Below are 19,063 nucleotides of genomic sequence, written 5' to 3' on the forward strand. Positions count from 1 at the left end.
TAATCTAATTTGTATTTTATAGGAATTTTACAGTCTACATTTATATTTTCCAATGAAAAGAAAGTAATCTATAACCTTCAGTTTAGAACCCACCAGCTATCCTATTTTGAGAACTGTTGCTGTAAGTGATTTTCTTCTCTGTATTGATGGGTACATTGGATTTTAACAGGTAGCTAAATGGTATTTGGAAAGCATAGTTCATCCATTCTGGCAAATAAAATAATTGAAGGATTTCATGAACTTAGACAAAGATATTTTGCTTTTAAAATGTTTAAACTGTTCAAAACATCTTACTGAAGAACTTACCTTTCTCCAGAAACCCTGATAAAAATAATTAAAAGCTAATAAAACCCCGATGTTGCACTAGTACGCATGATTGTTCTTTTTGTAAGTGGATCTTGTTGAAATTTGTGTTTCTTAAACCAAAATTAAATACTGGACATATTAGCTAAGATGTTCTGCTCTACATATTCTGGAGAAATTCATCTCAGATTGATTTGCATATTCAAATTATATTATGGGTTAACTCACATGTATAGAGGAGACTGAAGACAGTTAAGATCCTTTATTTCAAAATGTTTTAAAGTGTTGATTATGAGAATTTTGATTTTCTTTCTATCCTAAGACAGATTAGAGCTGCATCCCCTGCCCTACAGATGTCAACCTGCTCTTGGAGGTTCTAGAAAGCCTAGTGGCAAGATAGGCTCCTTCATCGTCTCCTCTACCATTCTCACTTCCAGAAAACCTAACCTTCCTAAGACCTTGAAGAGTAGAAACATCTACCATATTTTTAAAAATCCTTTAAAATAAATACTATGTGAAGCACAGCCGGCTTTATAAGCTATTACCATTTTAACATTATTTCTTTAACTTCAATATACTTCTTAGCCCATTTTCTATTTCAGGATGTTTATCTCCGTGTAAACAAAATGAAACACCGCACAAACTCTTAAATGGCTGCGGGAAATGCCAGACAGTTTATGGAAAGATCAAATGACAGAAGGAATGGCCTAAGAGTTGGCGAGAAGCTGAGTCCCTGCAGGTTACTGAAGTCAGGAACCTAATTAATCAGTGACAAGAATGCAGTGGGTTGTTGAGTCAATGGCTGAATGGGAAAGTTATAAAAATGCTCGCAGAAGACATGTCCTCACTCCTGCGCTGAGCTGTAACTAATTTTGGATTAACAAAATTTATGTGCTGAATGAATGCTTTCTTTTTTTTCCCCCCAACTTGACATGCCCGTCTAGACTTCAAACTTTATTAGTAGTGAAGAGAAAAATCAACTGGATTACTGAAAAAAAAATTCAGGCAGATTAACAGATTACTTACCCTTTGTTGAACGTCTCTCTTGCCTGAAGTGCTAAGAAAGTGAGGGTCAGGTCTTGTGTGGAGAAAGGAAGACCGCCCCCTCCTCTGTTCTGTACAGGAGAGTTTCCACTCCTAGTCAAATGGTGGTGCTGGTTCTCTATTTTTGAGTTGCTGCGTTTCCTAATTTCATGGTCATAACAGCCTCCTGTCTACTGCTTCAGAACGGATTTCACCAAAACTGAAAATGCAGTCTCCATGCTCAGAAGCTTCTTAACGGGCTTGAAAGGTTAGTGTTCCTTTCTCTTGCCCATTCTGTAGCATAAGAAGACAGTCTTTGAGTGACATTCTTCTCCTCGAGTAGGTACTCCCATTTCTTTTCCTCAGTGTAAGTTTTTTCTTCTTGCTATATGTGCTACTATTTACAAGCGTGATGTAACTTTAGAGCTTCCCTCTCATGTTAAAAGATGTTCATTTTTTCCTTCTTAATGCTCCAGGGATATTTGCGCAGTTGCTGGCAAGCATGACTACGGCATTAAAATGTTGAATCTAAACTTGGTACAAAGTGGAAACTCACTTTTGGAATAATATTCAGCTGAGTCAGAGGGCAACACAGCTACCCTTTTCTCAGGCTGTCTGCCTGCCTCAGATAACGTACACTTACTGGATCCAGTCCTAGCTCTGAGTACTGTATTGTAGAAAAGGGCTGGACTTTTAGAAGTTCTTAATCGGGCTGATCACAGGCTAGCATGAACACGCTACCTGTTTTCTTAAACTTTGGTGGCGTAATTTACGTTGAGCTTGAAGTCAGCAATCTGAATAAGCCATTATTGGTTTCCCGTCGCAGCCAAGGTTTCTGAAAAGCTACGCAATCTAGCAATACAAAAGCGAGACAGCCCGCCTTTAAATTGCCCTGCGATTTTCGGCAAGTTCATTTGAGTCTTGCTGCCCCAGTCTGATCTCATGTGAAAGAACTAGTGGTCATTTTTGTTTTCGGCGGGATGGTGTGTGCATCAGTTCCTCCCCCACATATGGCAGCGTGCTACTTGAGTAATGATGTGGCAGTCACAAAAGACAGGGCAGGATACTTTCATTTTGGTTAGAGGAATCCCACACGTTTCAGGAAATGTGCGTTAAGTTGTAAGTTTCAGGCTTTGTCAAGAGGGTAGCTGGTTTCAGACATGCTCACAGAAGCCAACGTGATTTTTTTTCTTTTTTTTAAATAAGGGTTGGGCTTTATCGGGACTTGGGATCATCGTACTGATTCCTGTTCAAATTTCTGTTGGCTTTATGGGCCAGATCTAACAGGCTTGCAGAGCAACTCCTAACACGATGTTGCTGGGAAAGTCCTCTGGTTTTGGGTGTGGCATATATTAATGTTATGTATGATGTATCTTAATGTTGAGCATGAACTTATGAATATGAGATAGAAGTCTTTGAATTTTATCTTAAAAAGCTCAGAGCGCCAAAAGAAATGAAATTGGATTGGAACTTCTGAGACCAAGGGTTCAGAGCCCATTTCTACTCCATACAACTCCTTTGTGTTTCTCAAAAGCAAATGTTTACTCCCATTTTGTTACGATCCTATGGAGACCTCGGCACGCATGGCTATAAGACTTCAGAGGTTAGATGCAATGCTGCAGAGCTTGTTAAGTTTTCAAGGAAGCTCGGAATAAGTATAAGGTAGGTATCAGAGACACAACCTGTCTTTAAAAAGTGCAAAATTTTGATTATAAATATAAGGGTCACATTTACCAGCAGGATATTTTTCTTAGACCCTTGCAAATATTTGTTTTGTTTTATTGCTGATGACACTCGAGGAAAGGGATAAAGCTCATGTGTCTTAAACTTGCTGCAAGGACAGTAAAAAAAAAAAAAATTATCTTCCATGTAGATTAACTCTGACTTTTCATTCAGTTGTGGATTTAGAGCTAGCTACCGCCACCTCCCCGCCAACACTCTCCTTAGCCCCCTGTAAACATAAATATTCACACTGGGTGTCTGCTACACAGTTATCTGTGGGTTCTTTGAGTATCTGTCCATGTTCGTTCAGCCCAGTTGGTCAGAGCAACCGCTTGGGCTGAGGGCCCGGTGGTTGGGCTTCAGTTTGCTTTGAACAGTGGATAGTTGTGCTCCATGGTAGCAGTTTGGCTACAAAGAAAAATAGGCACGAATGGGAGTAACCAGCTCGGAGTAGACCATCCACATTGTAAAACAGTCCTAGCATATGTTTCATCGATGTTGGTTGAGACGCGGTCCTGCCCACCTGTCTTTATCAAGGCTGTGTCTCCCTTGTTAATCCCCTGTGAAGCTCCCTACAGTGCTATGTTTTAAGGCAGGTGCTTTACAGGTGGCTTTTGGGGATGGTGGGGGGTTTGCCTTTTGGGCGACACCCCGGTAGACTCCCTCTGAATCATTCCCACGGACCACAATTGCAAAACCTTGCACATCAGTGAGTTTTATGGCTCTTTCTAAGGAGCATAACATTTTTTTTTTCTCTGAAAGCATGTGACTTTGTTAGAGGATGAAGAGGCTTACATTGTCTATTCACCCATGAAAACATTTGCCAGAAAGCTTATACTTCTGCTTAGGTCTTCCATAGCAGTAACTCTTTGGTGAGGGTTCGGACATTAGGTAGTTCAATTCACCAATCCACAAGAGATGGCTGAGTCCAAGCCATACGGGGCCCCACCCCCCCACTCCAATCTGTGTGGTTCGCCTCTGGTCTCAAATGCCTCACTTGCAAAGTAGGGATAATGAAAGTAGCTATGGATGTAATTGTATGGGATAAGTGAGATTGAACCACTCATTAAATGACTTGTCGTCTTCAGGTGTTAGAAACTCATGTAGGACAGAGTCATTTTTATTGCAGGCATGTACAGTGCCTGATAATAAGTGTTGGTAGAATAAATGACCAAACTCATGGTCAACACCATAGCTGTTAGGAATGTGTATTCATCTGATTGTGGCCGGGAACTTGATCTGAAAAAAGAGGGCAATCAATTCAGTCAGCTAAGCGTGGCACCTATAGAAATGCCACCGCTTTTGTAATGAGCACGAAGTGTTGGAAGAAACACAGACGCCTCTAACATCCCTCCCTCCCTCCCTCCCTCCCTCCCTTATTCCTTTCCTTTGTGCCTGTGGGGACAGCTACCTTCCTTTGTGATGAGAAGAGTAGCAAAGAAAATGGGCAAGTTCTTGCTGAGACAGGTATGTCAAAAACTTGTTGCAAATGCTTCACATCCGTTTTGATGTGTCAAAAGAAGCATTTTCCTTGTTTGTTGGACAAGGCCTGAGTCTGTTCACACGTAGAGTTGTATGCTAACTTCTAATTCAGTGTAACACCCAAGACCTGAGTTAGTCTCTCACTCAACAGCTCTGTAACAAATACTTAGTGCCCATGAGACGGTAGTAATAGCAATTATATTAGCATCTGAGGTTTAGGGAGGTCTTCACGTAATACTTTTTATAGGTATTATTGCATTTAATCCTTATAACAACTCCAGATGGTAAACAGTATTATGATTCCAATTTTACAAGTGAGCAAAGTAAGGCTTTGCAAAGTTGGGTACTGTGTCCAACGTTAGAAAGCTTTATAAATGACAGTCCTAAGACTTGAAGATAAGCCTATCCTTTTGCAAAGGTCATGCTCTCAGCCGTGACTTGATGCGATTTTCTGAAGGTTTAGATCAGTGTGGTCCTTGCCTTGGTGAAGCAAGGTGAACATCTGGGGCTGGCAAGAGATAATGGTAGATTTCTCTATGCTGCAGTGTCTTCATCTGTAAAGGGAGAAAAATAAATAATAAATCTGACCTATAGAAGCTTTATGGCTACTGGTAAGGATTAAATTATATATATATAATATATATATAATACTTGTAAGAGCTTTGTAAAATATTCAGTTTTATAAAATATAAGTTTTTCTATGGAACGCATACATTATTACTTAGTTACCTGCAAAATCTTGTCACTAAGTGTATGAGAGTAGCCTTGGTGTGGTGCTATGAAAAGCCATGAGAGGTGGGTCAACTTCTGTCCTAAAGAACTGAGTGTGTGCACGGTGGTGAAAGTGTGGCTGGCCAAGTGTGTGAGTGTGGCGGGCAGGATGGGTGGGGCTTTGGAGGGAGAGAGGCAGACAGAGCCAGCATGTTACTTCTCTCAGTAATTCTCTTCCTGGGACCTCCCTGGAGTCTTCGAGATTCTCTCCGACTTCTTCGAGAAGACAAGTGGCTAGAAGCTGTCCTAACCTTTCTGTTGTAAAAACCACAATGATTTGTATTGGTTATACACCCGGAGCTCCATTTTCCTAACCCCAGCCTTCAGGAGCTTAATCTGACTTTACTCTCCTGTTTGTAGCTGTCACTAACCCTCAGTTCTTTGGGGTTTCTTGCTAAGAATGGATACAAATGAGGCACAACCCCTTTTTTGCTGCCTGGAAGATGATAGGCCCTTTATGGGCACTGCCAGTCACAAGGGGGAAGAGGTAGGCCACAACAAAATGACAATCCTGGGGAAGACGAACAGTGTAGGGTTCCTGCCCTTTGCTGGCCATAGTATGTTGCCATTGGGCTTTTCGCATTTCTTTTTCCTCTGTTCTCACCAAACTCTTCTCTTATCACGTGGCCAGCAGCTAGCTGAGCTTTCTAAATGAACCTCTTCCCCTAGGTTGGTTCAGAGGAAGCCCTTGAAACCCTTTTACAAATAGGCGGTCAGCAGTTCTGAGACCCTTCTTCCCTCTGTGGTTCCTAGAAATGATCGCATCGGGCTATTTCCTTAAAGAATTTTGATAAAGACGCCAAGAAATCCAAAGAAAATTTGTTTATCTCACAGAAAACATTTGTCTTTTGTATTCTCGTTTTTATTTACTACAGCCAATCATTTGTCAAGATTCATTTTCATAAAATGATTTACAGAAAGGTATCTGATAAAGATGATCACAATATATATAATAATCCACTTAAATATATTTCTCTTTAAAACCATGTGACAGGGGCGCCTGGGTGGCTCGGTCAGTTGAGGGTCTGACTCTTGGTTTTGGCTCAGGTCATGATCCCAGGGTTGTGGGACGAGCCCTGTGATGGGCTCCATGCTGAGCTTAGAGCCTGCTTGGGATTCTCTCTCTTTCCCTCTGCCCCTTTCCCCTGCTTGTGCTCTTTCTGTCTCTCTCAAACAAAACAAAACAAAACAAAACAAAAACAACTATGTGAAAAGTGCAGATATCCATTTTTTATATGGAGTTTTGAAAATCCTACTTGCTTCGAGTTTATAAAAGATATTTAGAGATTAGGGGTATTCAGAATCCGGTATAGTTTAACTTGACACACACTGTTAAATTCTCTATCTGATTTTATTTAAGGAAGGAGTAGTATTTTAAGGGCCCTGTTGTAGTTTATTAAGGTCTGTCCCAGAGTCTCTGCTCCTACACAAACCAAAAGAAACTCAAGTGCAAAGATGGGTTTGTTTGTTTGTTTCAAATTTTTATTTAAATTCTTGTTAGTTAACATACAGTGTAATATTGTTTTTAGGAGTATAATTCAGTGATTCATCACTTACATATAAGTCCCAGTGCTCATCAAAACAAGTGCGATCCTTAATGCCCATCACCCATTTAGCCCATTCCCCCACCGACCTCCCCTCCATCAACTCAGTTTTTACTTGAAAGTTTATTTATTTATTTTAGAGAGACAGCATGCATGAATCGTAGAGGGGAAGAGAGAGAGGGAGGGAGAGAGAGAGAATCTCAGGCAGGCTTCACACTGTCAGTGCGGAGCCTGATGCGGGGCTCGAACCCATGAACCGTGTGATCATAACTTGAGCTGAAGTCAGACGCTTAACTGACTGAGCCACCCAGGCACCCCAACCCTCCATTTGTTCTCTACAATTAAGAGTCTTTTATGGTTTGCTTCCCTTTCTCTCTCTCTCTCTTTTTCCTCCCCCTATGTTCATCTGTTTTGTTTCCTCAATTCCATATGTGAGTGAAATCATATGGTATTTGTCTTTCTTTGACTGACTCATTTCACTTAGCATAATACATTCTAGTTCCATCCACAACATTGCAAAAGATAAGATTTCATTCTTTTTGATGGCTGAGTGATATTCTATTATATGTATATATTACAACAAAGATGGGTTTTTTTTTCAGGCTTGCACTCCTGTCCCTTGGAATGCATCGGGATACACCAGAGGCTTGGGACGTATTTGCTGTGTTCAGTAGGGCCTGACATGTGCTTTGACATTGACTGTCAGTTACGGTCAGTAAGGCACATAATATGATATACAACTATTACCTAATAAGTGTAGTGGGTGCTACACAGTGTAATGTTACAGAAGTAATGCAGTGCAGTAGAATGTGATGGGTGCTTTAAGAGTGATAAGCACCAAGATGTGTGAAAGCACAGAGACGGGAGATTATTTCTGGTTGAGGGGGGTGGAGGACGGGCTGGGGAGAGAAGTGAGATGGACAGGAGGTGCTTAAGGATGGCTTCGTGCAGGAAGTTTCATATAGACATGTGTCCATGAGCTTTCAGGATGTGTGATGTTTGTACAGGAAGATGTAAGGAAAGGGAAGAACATACGCAAAGGCACGGGGAGAAAGGGGTTGGGGAATCATCCACCAACCTGCGAAACAGAAGTGAGATTCGTGCTGGGAGGCTGTGTGAGATAATTTAGGACCACACCTTTGGACTTGATTGTGTAGACATTAAAGATTTTCGGGTAGGGCTGGGATGAGATAAAAACGTAATCTTAGGGAAATATTGTGTAGATTGACATTTTCAGATGAAGAGTGAATACATCCATTTGGAGGTGATTGGAATAGTTCAAGAGAGGTGTAATAAAGCTTAAAAAATCTTTCAGGATGTGCTTTTTGAAATCATGCTTGTTTTTGGGTGTAAAGAAGATTTTGTTCCAAAAGTGACCAGCAGAGAAAGAAGGGTGGAGGTCAAAATATATTACTATGCCACCAATGTGCTGAGTTACCTTAGTTAACAACTTGCATGCTCAGTGCTCTATTTTCCCAACTGTACAATGGGCATGGTAATTATAAACTCCTATCAAAGGTCCCATTAGTGATACAATGCAGGTTAAGTGATGGAACTTTGAAAAATTACACACCTCATATATGTGTAAAATGCTGTTAACTTGGAATACTGTTAGAGCAAAATTATTTTATTTGGACAAGACATAGATTCAGAAGAAAATAGTTCATATTTCTATAAGATTAGATTATGATTATTATAATTTGTTTCTAGTTATTCAATAGGTACTTTATATTGGGTACTGAACAAATCTTTAGAAAAATTTTATTGTAGTGAGAACAGTCAATGTGGGATCTATTCTCTTAACAAATTTTAAGTGTACAGTACGTTATTGTTGGCTATAGGTCCAATGTTGTACAGCAGCTCTCTAGAACTTATTCATCTTACTTAACTGAAACTTTATGTCTGTTGATTAATAAGTCCTATTTCCTCCTCCTCTAGCCTTTGGTAACCACCATGCCAATCTTTGATTTTAGGAATTTGACGATTTTAGATACTTTATATAAGTAGAATAATGCAATACTTGCTTTTCTGTGTCTGGCTTTTTTTACTTAGCATGCTGTCCTTAAGGTCTATTGCTGTTGCATATTGTGGAATGCCCTTCTTTTTTAAGGCTAAATAGTATTCCGTTGTGTGTATATACCACATTTTCTTGATCAGCTCATCTGTTGATGGATAGTTAGGTTGTTTTTGTATCAAACAGACTATTTTGAACAGGGCTGCAAGGAACAGGGGAGTGATAATAGCTCTTCAGTTTCCTGATTTCAATTCTTTTGGATATATACCCAGAAGTAGGGTTGCTGGATCGTATGGTGGCTCTATTTTGAATTTTTTGAAGATGGTGCATCATGGCTGCAGCATTTTTCATTTTCACAGACAGTGTGCAAGGGTTCCAATTTCTTCCTTACCCATACTTGTCTTTTGTTTTTTTGGTGATAGCCATCTTGACAGGTATGAGATGATATCTTGCTGTGGTTTTGATTTGCATCTCCCTGATCATTAGTGATGATGAGCACTTTTTAATACACCAGATGACCATTTGTATGTCTTCTTTGGAGAAATGTCTAGTCAAGTCTTTAGCTTATTTTTAATCAGATTATTAGTTTTTCTGTTATTGAGTTGCACAGTTCCTTATGTATTTTGGAAATAACCCCATATTACATATATAGTTTGCAAATATTTTCTCCCATTATGTAGTTGTCTTTTCCCTCTGTTGACTGTTTTTGCTGCACAGATACTTTTTAGTTTGGTATAGTCCCGCTTGTGTTTTTCAAATTTTAATTTTGTTGTTGTTGTTTCTGTGCTTTTGGTCATATACATGAAATCGTTGCCAAGTCCAATGTCATGAAGCTTGTCCTCTTTTCTTCTAGGAGTTTTACAGTTCCAGGTCTTACCTTTAAGTCTAATTCATTTGGAGTTGATTTTTGTGTGCAGTGTAAGGGACATCAAATTGTAATTTTTTACATGTGGATATCTCGTTTTTCCAACAACATTTGTTGAAGAGATTATCCTTTTCCTGTTGTGTATTCTTGGCACTCTTGTTGAAGATCAATGGACTATATACATGTGGACTCATGTTGGGCTCTCTACTCTGTTCCATTGGTCTATATGTCTGCCTTGGCCAATACCTTACTGTTTTGATTATTGTAGCTTCATAATATATTTTTAAATCAGGAAGTGTGATGCCAGCAGCTTTGCTTGAATAAATCTTACAATTTTGAGGCCTCTTTTCTCACCAGTTGAATGAGGCATTGGATGTGAAGAGCTGTATGGTTCCTGTGGTCATACCTATGATTCTATAATTCTTGCTTTCAGCAACCTCCATTTAGAACAGTGGGTTGAGATTTCATCATAAGTACCATCAAAACCACAGGCATCTGTACTGAGAATAAAAGAAAGATATGTCATCATTCCATTGATTTAGGACTCTAGTTGGAAAAGAAGATAGTGATTTCTCTTGCAACTGACCAAAATGCTCTATGCTAATGAGAATGGGGGAGCTGAATCCAGTGATTTGCGGATAGAGGGAAGCAGGCAGATTGTGTTTTCTATTTGCCTCCTTTTCCTTTTCTTCTAGGGATAATAAAAGGCCAGGATGCCAATTAAAAGAAAAGGCAAAGACTTACTGGGGTATGGGGCAGGGTGGTGGGGAGAAAGGCCGAACACACTAAATAAGTTAAATTGAATTGCAATAAATCTCAAGTGATGATATTACCCTCCTGAGAATATTCCATGGTGGGCAATGCCCGGGCTTTGAATTTCAAGCACGGAAGTTCAGGGAGAGGATGACATCATAATATTCAGCATGAAGAATATTGTTCATATTGGTTTGTTGGTCTATACCTCCATGTCATTTAGGCTTCATAAATCAACCAAAGAGGCACTTCAAATCTAGTGAAGGCAAAGACTCCTAGAAAAATGTTTTCTAGGAAAGGAAAAAGTAGAAAGCAAAAGGTCTCCTGCTTGTGGCATTCATGTTGCCTAAATAATATTAATGTTGAATATTAATCATTTGGGCCAGTTTGCAAATTCTTCACATGCAGACTATGCAGGGCCCTTGCTTTACTCTCTCCTCACCATCTGGATTCTATCCATTTTACTCCTCCCTCAGCACTTGGAATAGAAACGAGATTTAAATGTGCCAATTTTCTACTTGTTAGCAGCCATGGTAATATGTTAAGTGGGAGAGGGATTTATACTGTTAAATAGAAGGAGGGTTTTGGATAGCTTAAGGCTTTAATTTGTTGATGGGATTCCTAGAATCCACTACCATCCATACTTGAGAATTGAGTACATTAGACAAGTTTGTAGAATCACAAAAGTGTAGCTAATGAGGGCTGCACTTGATTTTCTTATCCAGCTCTTTAGTTCTAAATTTATTGCCAATTTTATTTATCAGACTTATTCTCAGAGGAGTAGTATTTTCTGTGGCCACAAAGAAACATCTGTGAGCTTAAACCTTAGAGGCAGTTAGCCAGTTAGAACATTTGGCATGTGAGGCTTTGATTGCAGAAGAGAAAAATTAATCAAGTCGATCCTCAAAAATATTGAGAAGGCAACTAAGAAAAATGTCTTATCACTGACACACTGAAGTATTGAGTTCATGTTAATTAAGAAATGTCAGAATACATAATGAATCAACGAGGAGTGTCATATTATGGCAAGTTTGGAGGTTGATGTCAATCTCTACTGCCAGGATTTATGGTAGATTATATAATGGAATCCTGCGTTCTAAGAGATCAAAGGAAAATGCTGGCTCTTTCTCCCTCCATTCTCTTAGGTCAAGCCTACCCAGCAAGAAGCCAAGTGGAGAGTTGAGCAATTATCTGGAGTGGGCAGTAGAGACAGCCAAAACCAGATAACGCACAACCAGAAAGTCACCATGAAGGGAAAATGTGGACTGAAAATAGAAGGGATGGGGGTAGAATGTCAAACAGTTTGGTCAGTGTCCACTGTTCAGATTCACTGGATAACAGCCAATTCCTTGCTTCATATAATTATTTAGAACGAGTCTAAAAGACTGGGTTAAAAAAAACGAGTTCATTACCAAGGTTGTTGCATGTTTGTGCAAATTCTCTCTGTATCTGTATTTACTATCTGTGACATGTCTAGTTCGGAGTATTTCCAGGGATTGCATTTTACTATTTTTGGATTACTGGGTTGAGGTGGCTGAAGAAGCCTGTATTATCTGTAGGTTCACAAGCAGAAAAATTTTCTTTTATAGATTAATTGACTATTATATTTAATTAGCTCCCACCCCAAGCATATGCTTATGAATTCCCCATTGAAAACTCTGGTATTCTCCTATTTTATCATTCCCTCATGTGGCAATTTCTGTATCTCCTTGATTTTAGTAGAACGTATTAATGAAGCATACAAGCGCCCTGTAACAGGATTTGCATTATTTTTGGTTAAGAAAAAAACTACCAAAGTCTTAGATTACTGTGTTTTTTTCCTCTTATTTGATGTGGAAATCATAAACTACTTATTCTGAGCAGATGTTTTCTAGACCAAAAATATACTTATTAGTCCATTGGCCCCTATAAATCTGTCATTATACACCTGTTAATCCTGAAGACTCCTTAATTCAATGTTAAACTTTCCATTTTTTGTTTTTTAGTTGAGAAAATATTCATAAATTGGGTTCACTGATGTTTAGAATTAGGAAAAAGCACAGTCATGCGAGTATTTCAGATGGCAAAACAAAGTTAAGTCAAAAAACTATTTTTTTTTCACTCTCTCATATCCTGTACATTTGAAACTGTTGTATAGCATTTTAGAAACAACAAAAAATAACCCAGGGCCTTTTATCAATAGCTAGGTCTGATGTTTGAAATGCACAGTGAAAATCGCCCAAGGAATATTTTTGAAGCACTCCAAGGGAATCTACTTGAATATCTTATAGTAAGATAAAAATTTAGGAAGAATTTTACTCGCAAGTAAGGATTAAGAAAGCTGTTTTATAAGTAAAAGCGTAAAAGAATGTATTCAGTGGCATTGCTAAATTCCTCACTTGCTCTGCACAGTGACCGTTCTTCCCATTATATAGCAACGGCTGAATCTGTGGTAAACCCATACCACATAGCCACAGCAGGTGCGCCTCTGCTGCTGAACACATACTTGAGATACTGTGGGTCAAGACTTTTTGCTCTAATGGCAAAACCCATCTACAGAAGTGGAAGTGATCTTACGGACCTGAGTTGGTATAGCCGATGGTGGTATATGCATTCTCTATAAATGCTTGCTAATGGCGTCAATGGTGAAAAGCTTATGCCCTGCTCAGCTTTTTAAAAGAATATGATCAAGGTGCCTGGGTGGCTCAGTCGGCTAAGTGTCCCCACTCTTGAATTTGGATCAGGTCATGATCTCATGGTTTGAGGGATCGAGCCCTACATCGGGCTCTGTGCTGACAGTGTGGAGCCTGCTTGGGATTCTCTCTCTCTCTCTCTCTCTCTCTCTCTCTTTCTCTCCCCCCCTCTCTCTCTCTCTCTGCCCCTCCTCCAGCTCCCACCGGCACGTGTGTGCTCTCTCTCTCTCAACACAACCATTAAAAACAAAGATTATGATCAAGGAATTTGAACTGGACAAGTGAAACATCAATTCTTTAGCGTCTATTGATGAGTGAGACCGCTCTGATCTTTAACTACCTTGTTTCACTTTAGTGAGAAATCAAACCAGCTTTAACTAAGGAAATCTTCAGAAACCACCAATAGCCTCCTTTCACTCCCAGTTAAAAACAAAATGGAGAAGAAAACCAGAAAGACTCAGGCACAAAAACTTCTGCATATTGTCCAGGACTGTAATACCTAATCTTAGCGCAGCTCTTTTCGAGAAAGGATGTAGATATGAATCTGAATTTTGAATCACCACTGAGGTATGTGTGGATATATTCGTTTCCTCTTTCTCTCTCCTGACTTCTTCCACGAATGCATAAGATCTAATTTGGCTGTTCAGTTTGGAAAATGATTTTTCTTTAATTTCTGTGATTATAAGTACACTTCTAATCTGTGATTATAAGTACACTGGGGTCTATGAACACTCCATGTGTGTTTCTTGAGTTGAAGTGAAGGATACAGTCTATAAGCTACCACCATTTTAAAAAATCCCCTGCCCACAGTGTGTGGGTGAAGTTTCCTTACCTGTCATCAGGAAGGTTAACAAATTTATCTACAGTATTCTATAGTCCATTCACCATACAGAAGACCCAAACTGAAAAAAAAACCCTCTTTTATTTAATTCTTTTTCTCTCAGAGCTCTGCCATAGCTGCCAGTAAGTGAAAACATTTCCTGATTTGAATTGCACAACCTCCTTCTCTTGCCAGTTGTACGGTGCTAATAAGAAGCAAAATGTGTGTCTAACTTAACCCTAAAATAGAACATCTTCAGAATATAGACTTCGTATATTCAGTTACCCACCCCAAAACAGAGACACGACTCTTATATTCTCAGTCATTGAGATATTTCTATTGAATTTAATTATTCAAAATGACAAGTGGCAGTTTCATAAGGAAAAAAAAGCCTATTCGGTGGAGAGGTGACCGTTTCACTTGTATTTGTGATCGCCAAGTAATCACATCGGTTTTTATTTAAACGTAAAAGAATAACTTACTGACTTTCAAGTCCATTTCTCATTTCCTCCACAGAACATTTCTAAGCTCGTAAGCAAACCTCTTAAAAAGACGTGCATATATTACAATGAGAGAATCAGTTGTCAGCATTGTCTGGAAGTCAACTAGAGGGGCTGTGTGTTAATTTAGCAATTTGCAAACCCAGTGCCGGGCGTGTGACATAAAAGATTAAAAGCCTCTCTTATTTGTAAATACCATGCCATCCTTCAAAATGGCCTAAAAGCACAGGAAGTCTGAGTCAGGGAGTAGTACCATAAGGTTTATTTTTATGGAACCTGCCTGAATTGCAAGGGAGGGCTGGGAGTGGGACACAGGTCTGTCTGCCAATCAGCTGGAGATGCCAGTGGCCTACACCTGATTTCACTAAGGACCGAACAGGCCCGTATTGTTCGGGGCGTGGGGAGGGGGTACCTTCCTCATTGTAGAACTGGCCGGTTTTAATGAATTATTTCAGGAAACTTTTGTTTGGACCTTGTCTATCCTGCTGTACAGGAAATGAAGGTTTCTAGGCAAAGACTTTACTTAGTGACTAACCAAAATGTTTAATAACATCACCAATTCCGGGCTTTACCACTGTCCACAAAAGTGCAGTGGGACTGGTCGGGCCGGTCTTCCAAGGGTGGGGACACACGACTGTTTCTGGGCACGCGGAACTGTCAGCCTCATCTGCAAAGGCACGGCTGACGGCAGGCTGCTAGCAGCACCGCAAAAACCTCCTCTGGCTTAGGAATTGTGACTACTGATAGTTTTATTCCTGCTAGTCGGAGTCTGAGCGGCTGTGAACGAACTCTCATGTGAATCGCAGAACCGCCGGCAAGGTGAACTGCCGTAGTTTGTAGGTTCGGCTTCCAAGGAGACAGTGCCTGTAGCTATTTGCCAGCTCAGTGCAGACAGTTAGTTTGGAGAGCAAGGAGGGAGACAGTGAAGAAAGAGGAAGGAAGGGAAGGTTTTTAACAAATAAAAGTCCTCTACCCCACTGGGGCTGAAGACGGTAGAAGGAGTGCAAATCACTGGGAGTTTGGGTCCCCATAGCTTTCAATATTCTGCTTCCTTTCTTAATTTTGCGTACTTGTACACACTTGTCAGTCTCCGGGTGGTCTGCAGTTTCTCTTCCCACCTCAAGGTTCTGCATTCAAAATAGAGTTTTCTGGAGTGGCCTGGGGTTGTGCCGTTGCTGGGACTTTGATAAAGGTCTGGAACGAAACCGTTGGGATTCCCGGCGCCATTGAACCTGGGGCTCGTTGTGCGTCTCTCTGAATAATTATGTCACTTAGGCAATAACACCAGAGGCATATCCCCCCATTTTTATTGCCTTTCCATTTATTAACGGCACATAACATCAGTGTTTCTCCCACTCTGAAAGATAATTGGCTCTCTTAATATTAAGTGTTGTCTTAGGTAGAAAGAATCTGAGGGCTAAAGAATAAAATACATAAAATATACGTTAGTAGGTTAGTGTGGTACTCACATGTGGGCATTGATATGTGCGTGCATTCTTTCTTCCTTTCTTTCTCCTTCCTTCCTTTCTCCCCTCTCTTTCTTTTCTTTTCTCTTCTTTTCTTTCTCTCTCTCTCTAACTACAAAAATCAATTCTGTTAAGTTCTATTTCTCTTATGATCTACTTTGCTCATTTCTGGAGTCAGTCAGTTCAGTCAAATAATTAATGTAAGGTCAGTAATACTACCTGTATATTTACTGATCATATTTTTCTGCTATACATGGTGCTTTGTGCCTTACAGAGAACAGCTTATTTAGTCATTACGACATCTCTAGGAGTAGATATTGTTATACCCACTTTCTAGGGAAGCAAGCCCAGGCTTAGGGAAATCAAATAGTTTACTCAAGTTCATCCATATGATAAATGGTATAATAAGGTTTGAACTTAGAACAGTAAATTCAAGATCTTGGCCACTATAAATGTGGGTTTTTTCAGGTTATATTTGCAAGCAAAGAGCTTAGCTGCTGAAGGACATACAGAAGCAGTATAAAGAGGAAAAGTCTCTGGCCTTGAGCTCCTCTAGAATGAAGAGCTCAAATTTCCACTGTGAAATGGTATTTGTGTTCCATTGCATGGGACAAATTCTTCTGATTTTCTTTTTACTGGTTGGAATTCATCCACTCAAGTCAAAAACTCTGAGTCTAAGCCTTTAGAAGGTATGGGCAGTGACTTTCCTTTTTCATTATCATAAGAGTACATTTTCTGGCCTATAAATGACATTTAATAGAGTTGACTGATCATATCTGGATGAATTTTACTTAGCAAAAAGACAACAGGCAAGGTTTAGCTGACGGATGTCTTGATTTATCAAGTTCAATTCCCATTCTGACTTCTCTCCCTAATGAAAATGTGTCACCAGATTCGATCTCAAACTAGAGAGGCGGAGGGGTTTTTTGACCAGTAAACTATAGCCAGAACAGTCATATTTGCTTTGCTAATCAAATTTGACATAGATGAATGGTAAACATTATTTTGGACACGTATGACGTAGAGATGGCAAGAGATGGCTCAGATGCAAAAAGACTGGCGGAGGGAAGGATAATCCACAAAATTGGTAAATCACTCACGAATCATCAAGAACTGAATACAATATGACAATATGTGTTCCTCTGTATTAATAAAGAAGCTACCATTATGCTCTCTTCACTCTCCATTTAGGTCAGATTACTTCTCTGCTATATTTCCATTCTTACTGGTACTTCTTTGCTGTGATTTCTCCCAGTTTTGACTCTATCTTGTGGCTCTACTCTTGTCTCTAGGTAAATTGCAACCCAGTAAATATGTTCCAGTATGGTTTATTGTAATTCTCGCCTTTATGCCAGGTGTCAAGAGAAAAGGCGTCTTTTATTAATTTCTTTGTCTGGGTGTGTGCTAATAGGAGCCCTAATACACACTTAGATTATGGTTGGTTGAGTCTAACAGATTCAGTTTTGTTCGTTCACTTGGCCTGTCTACAGAACAGTGCCACGCAGCTAATTGCAGTAGTTTTCTACTCATCTTCTTGACCGGACACATCGTAGTAAATAAGATGGACGAGAATTCTCTATCCATTCTGAAGCTACATGTATACAACAACAATGCATTCTCATGAGAAGTGAAAATCTTAGTTATCTGGAAGTTTGGGGTCCATGATGCCAAAGAGAGCAAGACACCAGGAGCTAGAATCAACTGGGGACATGCATGCACATATTCGCGTCTACATTTTCTTCCCACTGCAGCATGAGGCCATTGTTTTGGCACTAATGTAAACATGCCCTTCAAAGCGTAAGTCGTATTTTGTTACTAGTTGAGTATTAGAAAGCTTTTCAGAATGGTTTTATGACTTTTACTCAACTCACACATGCAGAACACATTTTTTTCCACTTACTTTGCTAACAGGAGAGATTGGCCAGTGTGTTTTGAAGAAATCTGTTCATGTTTCTGTTGATCTTTCCTCAATCCTCCTGGAACAAGATGTAGTGTGGGGAATCCTTGTTGCGTCAACCGCAAAGCAAAAGACCTTCCAAGGGATGAGTGGGAAGGAAGGTGGGAGGAGAGAAGCATGGCTCATAGGGTTCATGTTTATCTTGTTGGCTTGTCGGATCCTCTCATGGAGGATTTTCTGGGACAAGAACAAAGCTCATTGGTCGTCCTTGCTGTGCCATGAGACTTCACCAGCTCCCTTCACTGCAGGCTTGTTTTTCTCTTCGCACATTAGTGCCTTTGCCTTGTGTTTCAGCTGAAACCCTTTCTACCCAGGAGGAGACCCAAGGGAGAAAATGGAGCAAGTGTTTTTAATTTTGAGACCTCAGCCCAAACTATAGAAATCTGCTCTAACTGGAAATCTGAAGAAATAAATTATGAATGTTGTTCAGTAGAGGTAATAGAAAAAACGGCTTTGCTGGTTTGCATGGGAAGGCTGTCCGTGTAGCCTCCCTGACACCTGACTACCTGAGAGATTCATCCTGGAAACTTGAGGATTTGTATGATACAGAAGGGATATTTATCAGTCTAGGGGATTCTGTGCTTCAGCTTTTGTCTGTGCTGTAGACACAGGTTTGCATTATGAGAGCCCCGGCACCCAGCTTTCTGAAGTTGAAGGAGCCTTGGAGGAAATGATGCTTCTGAACATTTAAAATTGAACAATTTTTGTTTTCAAATGAATCCATTACCTCTCTTATGCTTCCATTTTGAAATAGTTACTGTGCTTTTGCATAATGTAGACTTCATAGTAATTTTAACAAATTTGGAAAAGAATAAAGATGTAGAGAGAGATCACCTATATACTAACCAGTCATAGATAATTACTAATAATATTTTAGTATGTTTTCTTATAGTCATTTCCTTAATATGTATGTATGCATATTAAGTAAAATGAAAAAAATTTCTACAATATAATGTTAACAAAACTAAAAATACAACATAATTTCCATGTGCAAAATACACATATATATACAAAATATGTATTTTAAAAATTGAAATTTTGGTGTACCTTGGGTTTTCACTAATATTACATAGTATATATGTATAACATAGTATAAAATATACACCTGTGTATACACATATACACAGGTGTGTATTTTGCAAATTGAAATAATGTATCTTATAGAATTCAT

At 39.5% G+C, this 19,063-nt stretch overlaps 1 protein-coding gene across 1 annotated transcript in view; it reads left to right on the forward strand.

The window, feature by feature from the left end:
• The first annotated feature begins 933 nt into the window (after positions 1–933).
• The window catches only part of ESR1 (estrogen receptor 1), a 376,799-nt gene continuing 358,669 nt past the window's right edge, over positions 934–19,063 (forward strand). Inside the window, exon 1 of the mRNA XM_060616918.3 lies at positions 934–1,594. The gene's annotated coding sequence lies outside the window, so the exon portion shown is untranslated. The remainder of the gene's footprint in view (positions 1,595–19,063) is intronic.

This window comes from Panthera onca, chromosome B2 (assembly GCF_046562875.1).
Source record: "Panthera onca isolate mPanOnc1 chromosome B2, mPanOnc1 haplotype 2, whole genome shotgun sequence".
Lineage (NCBI taxonomy): Eukaryota > Metazoa > Chordata > Mammalia > Carnivora > Felidae > Panthera > Panthera onca.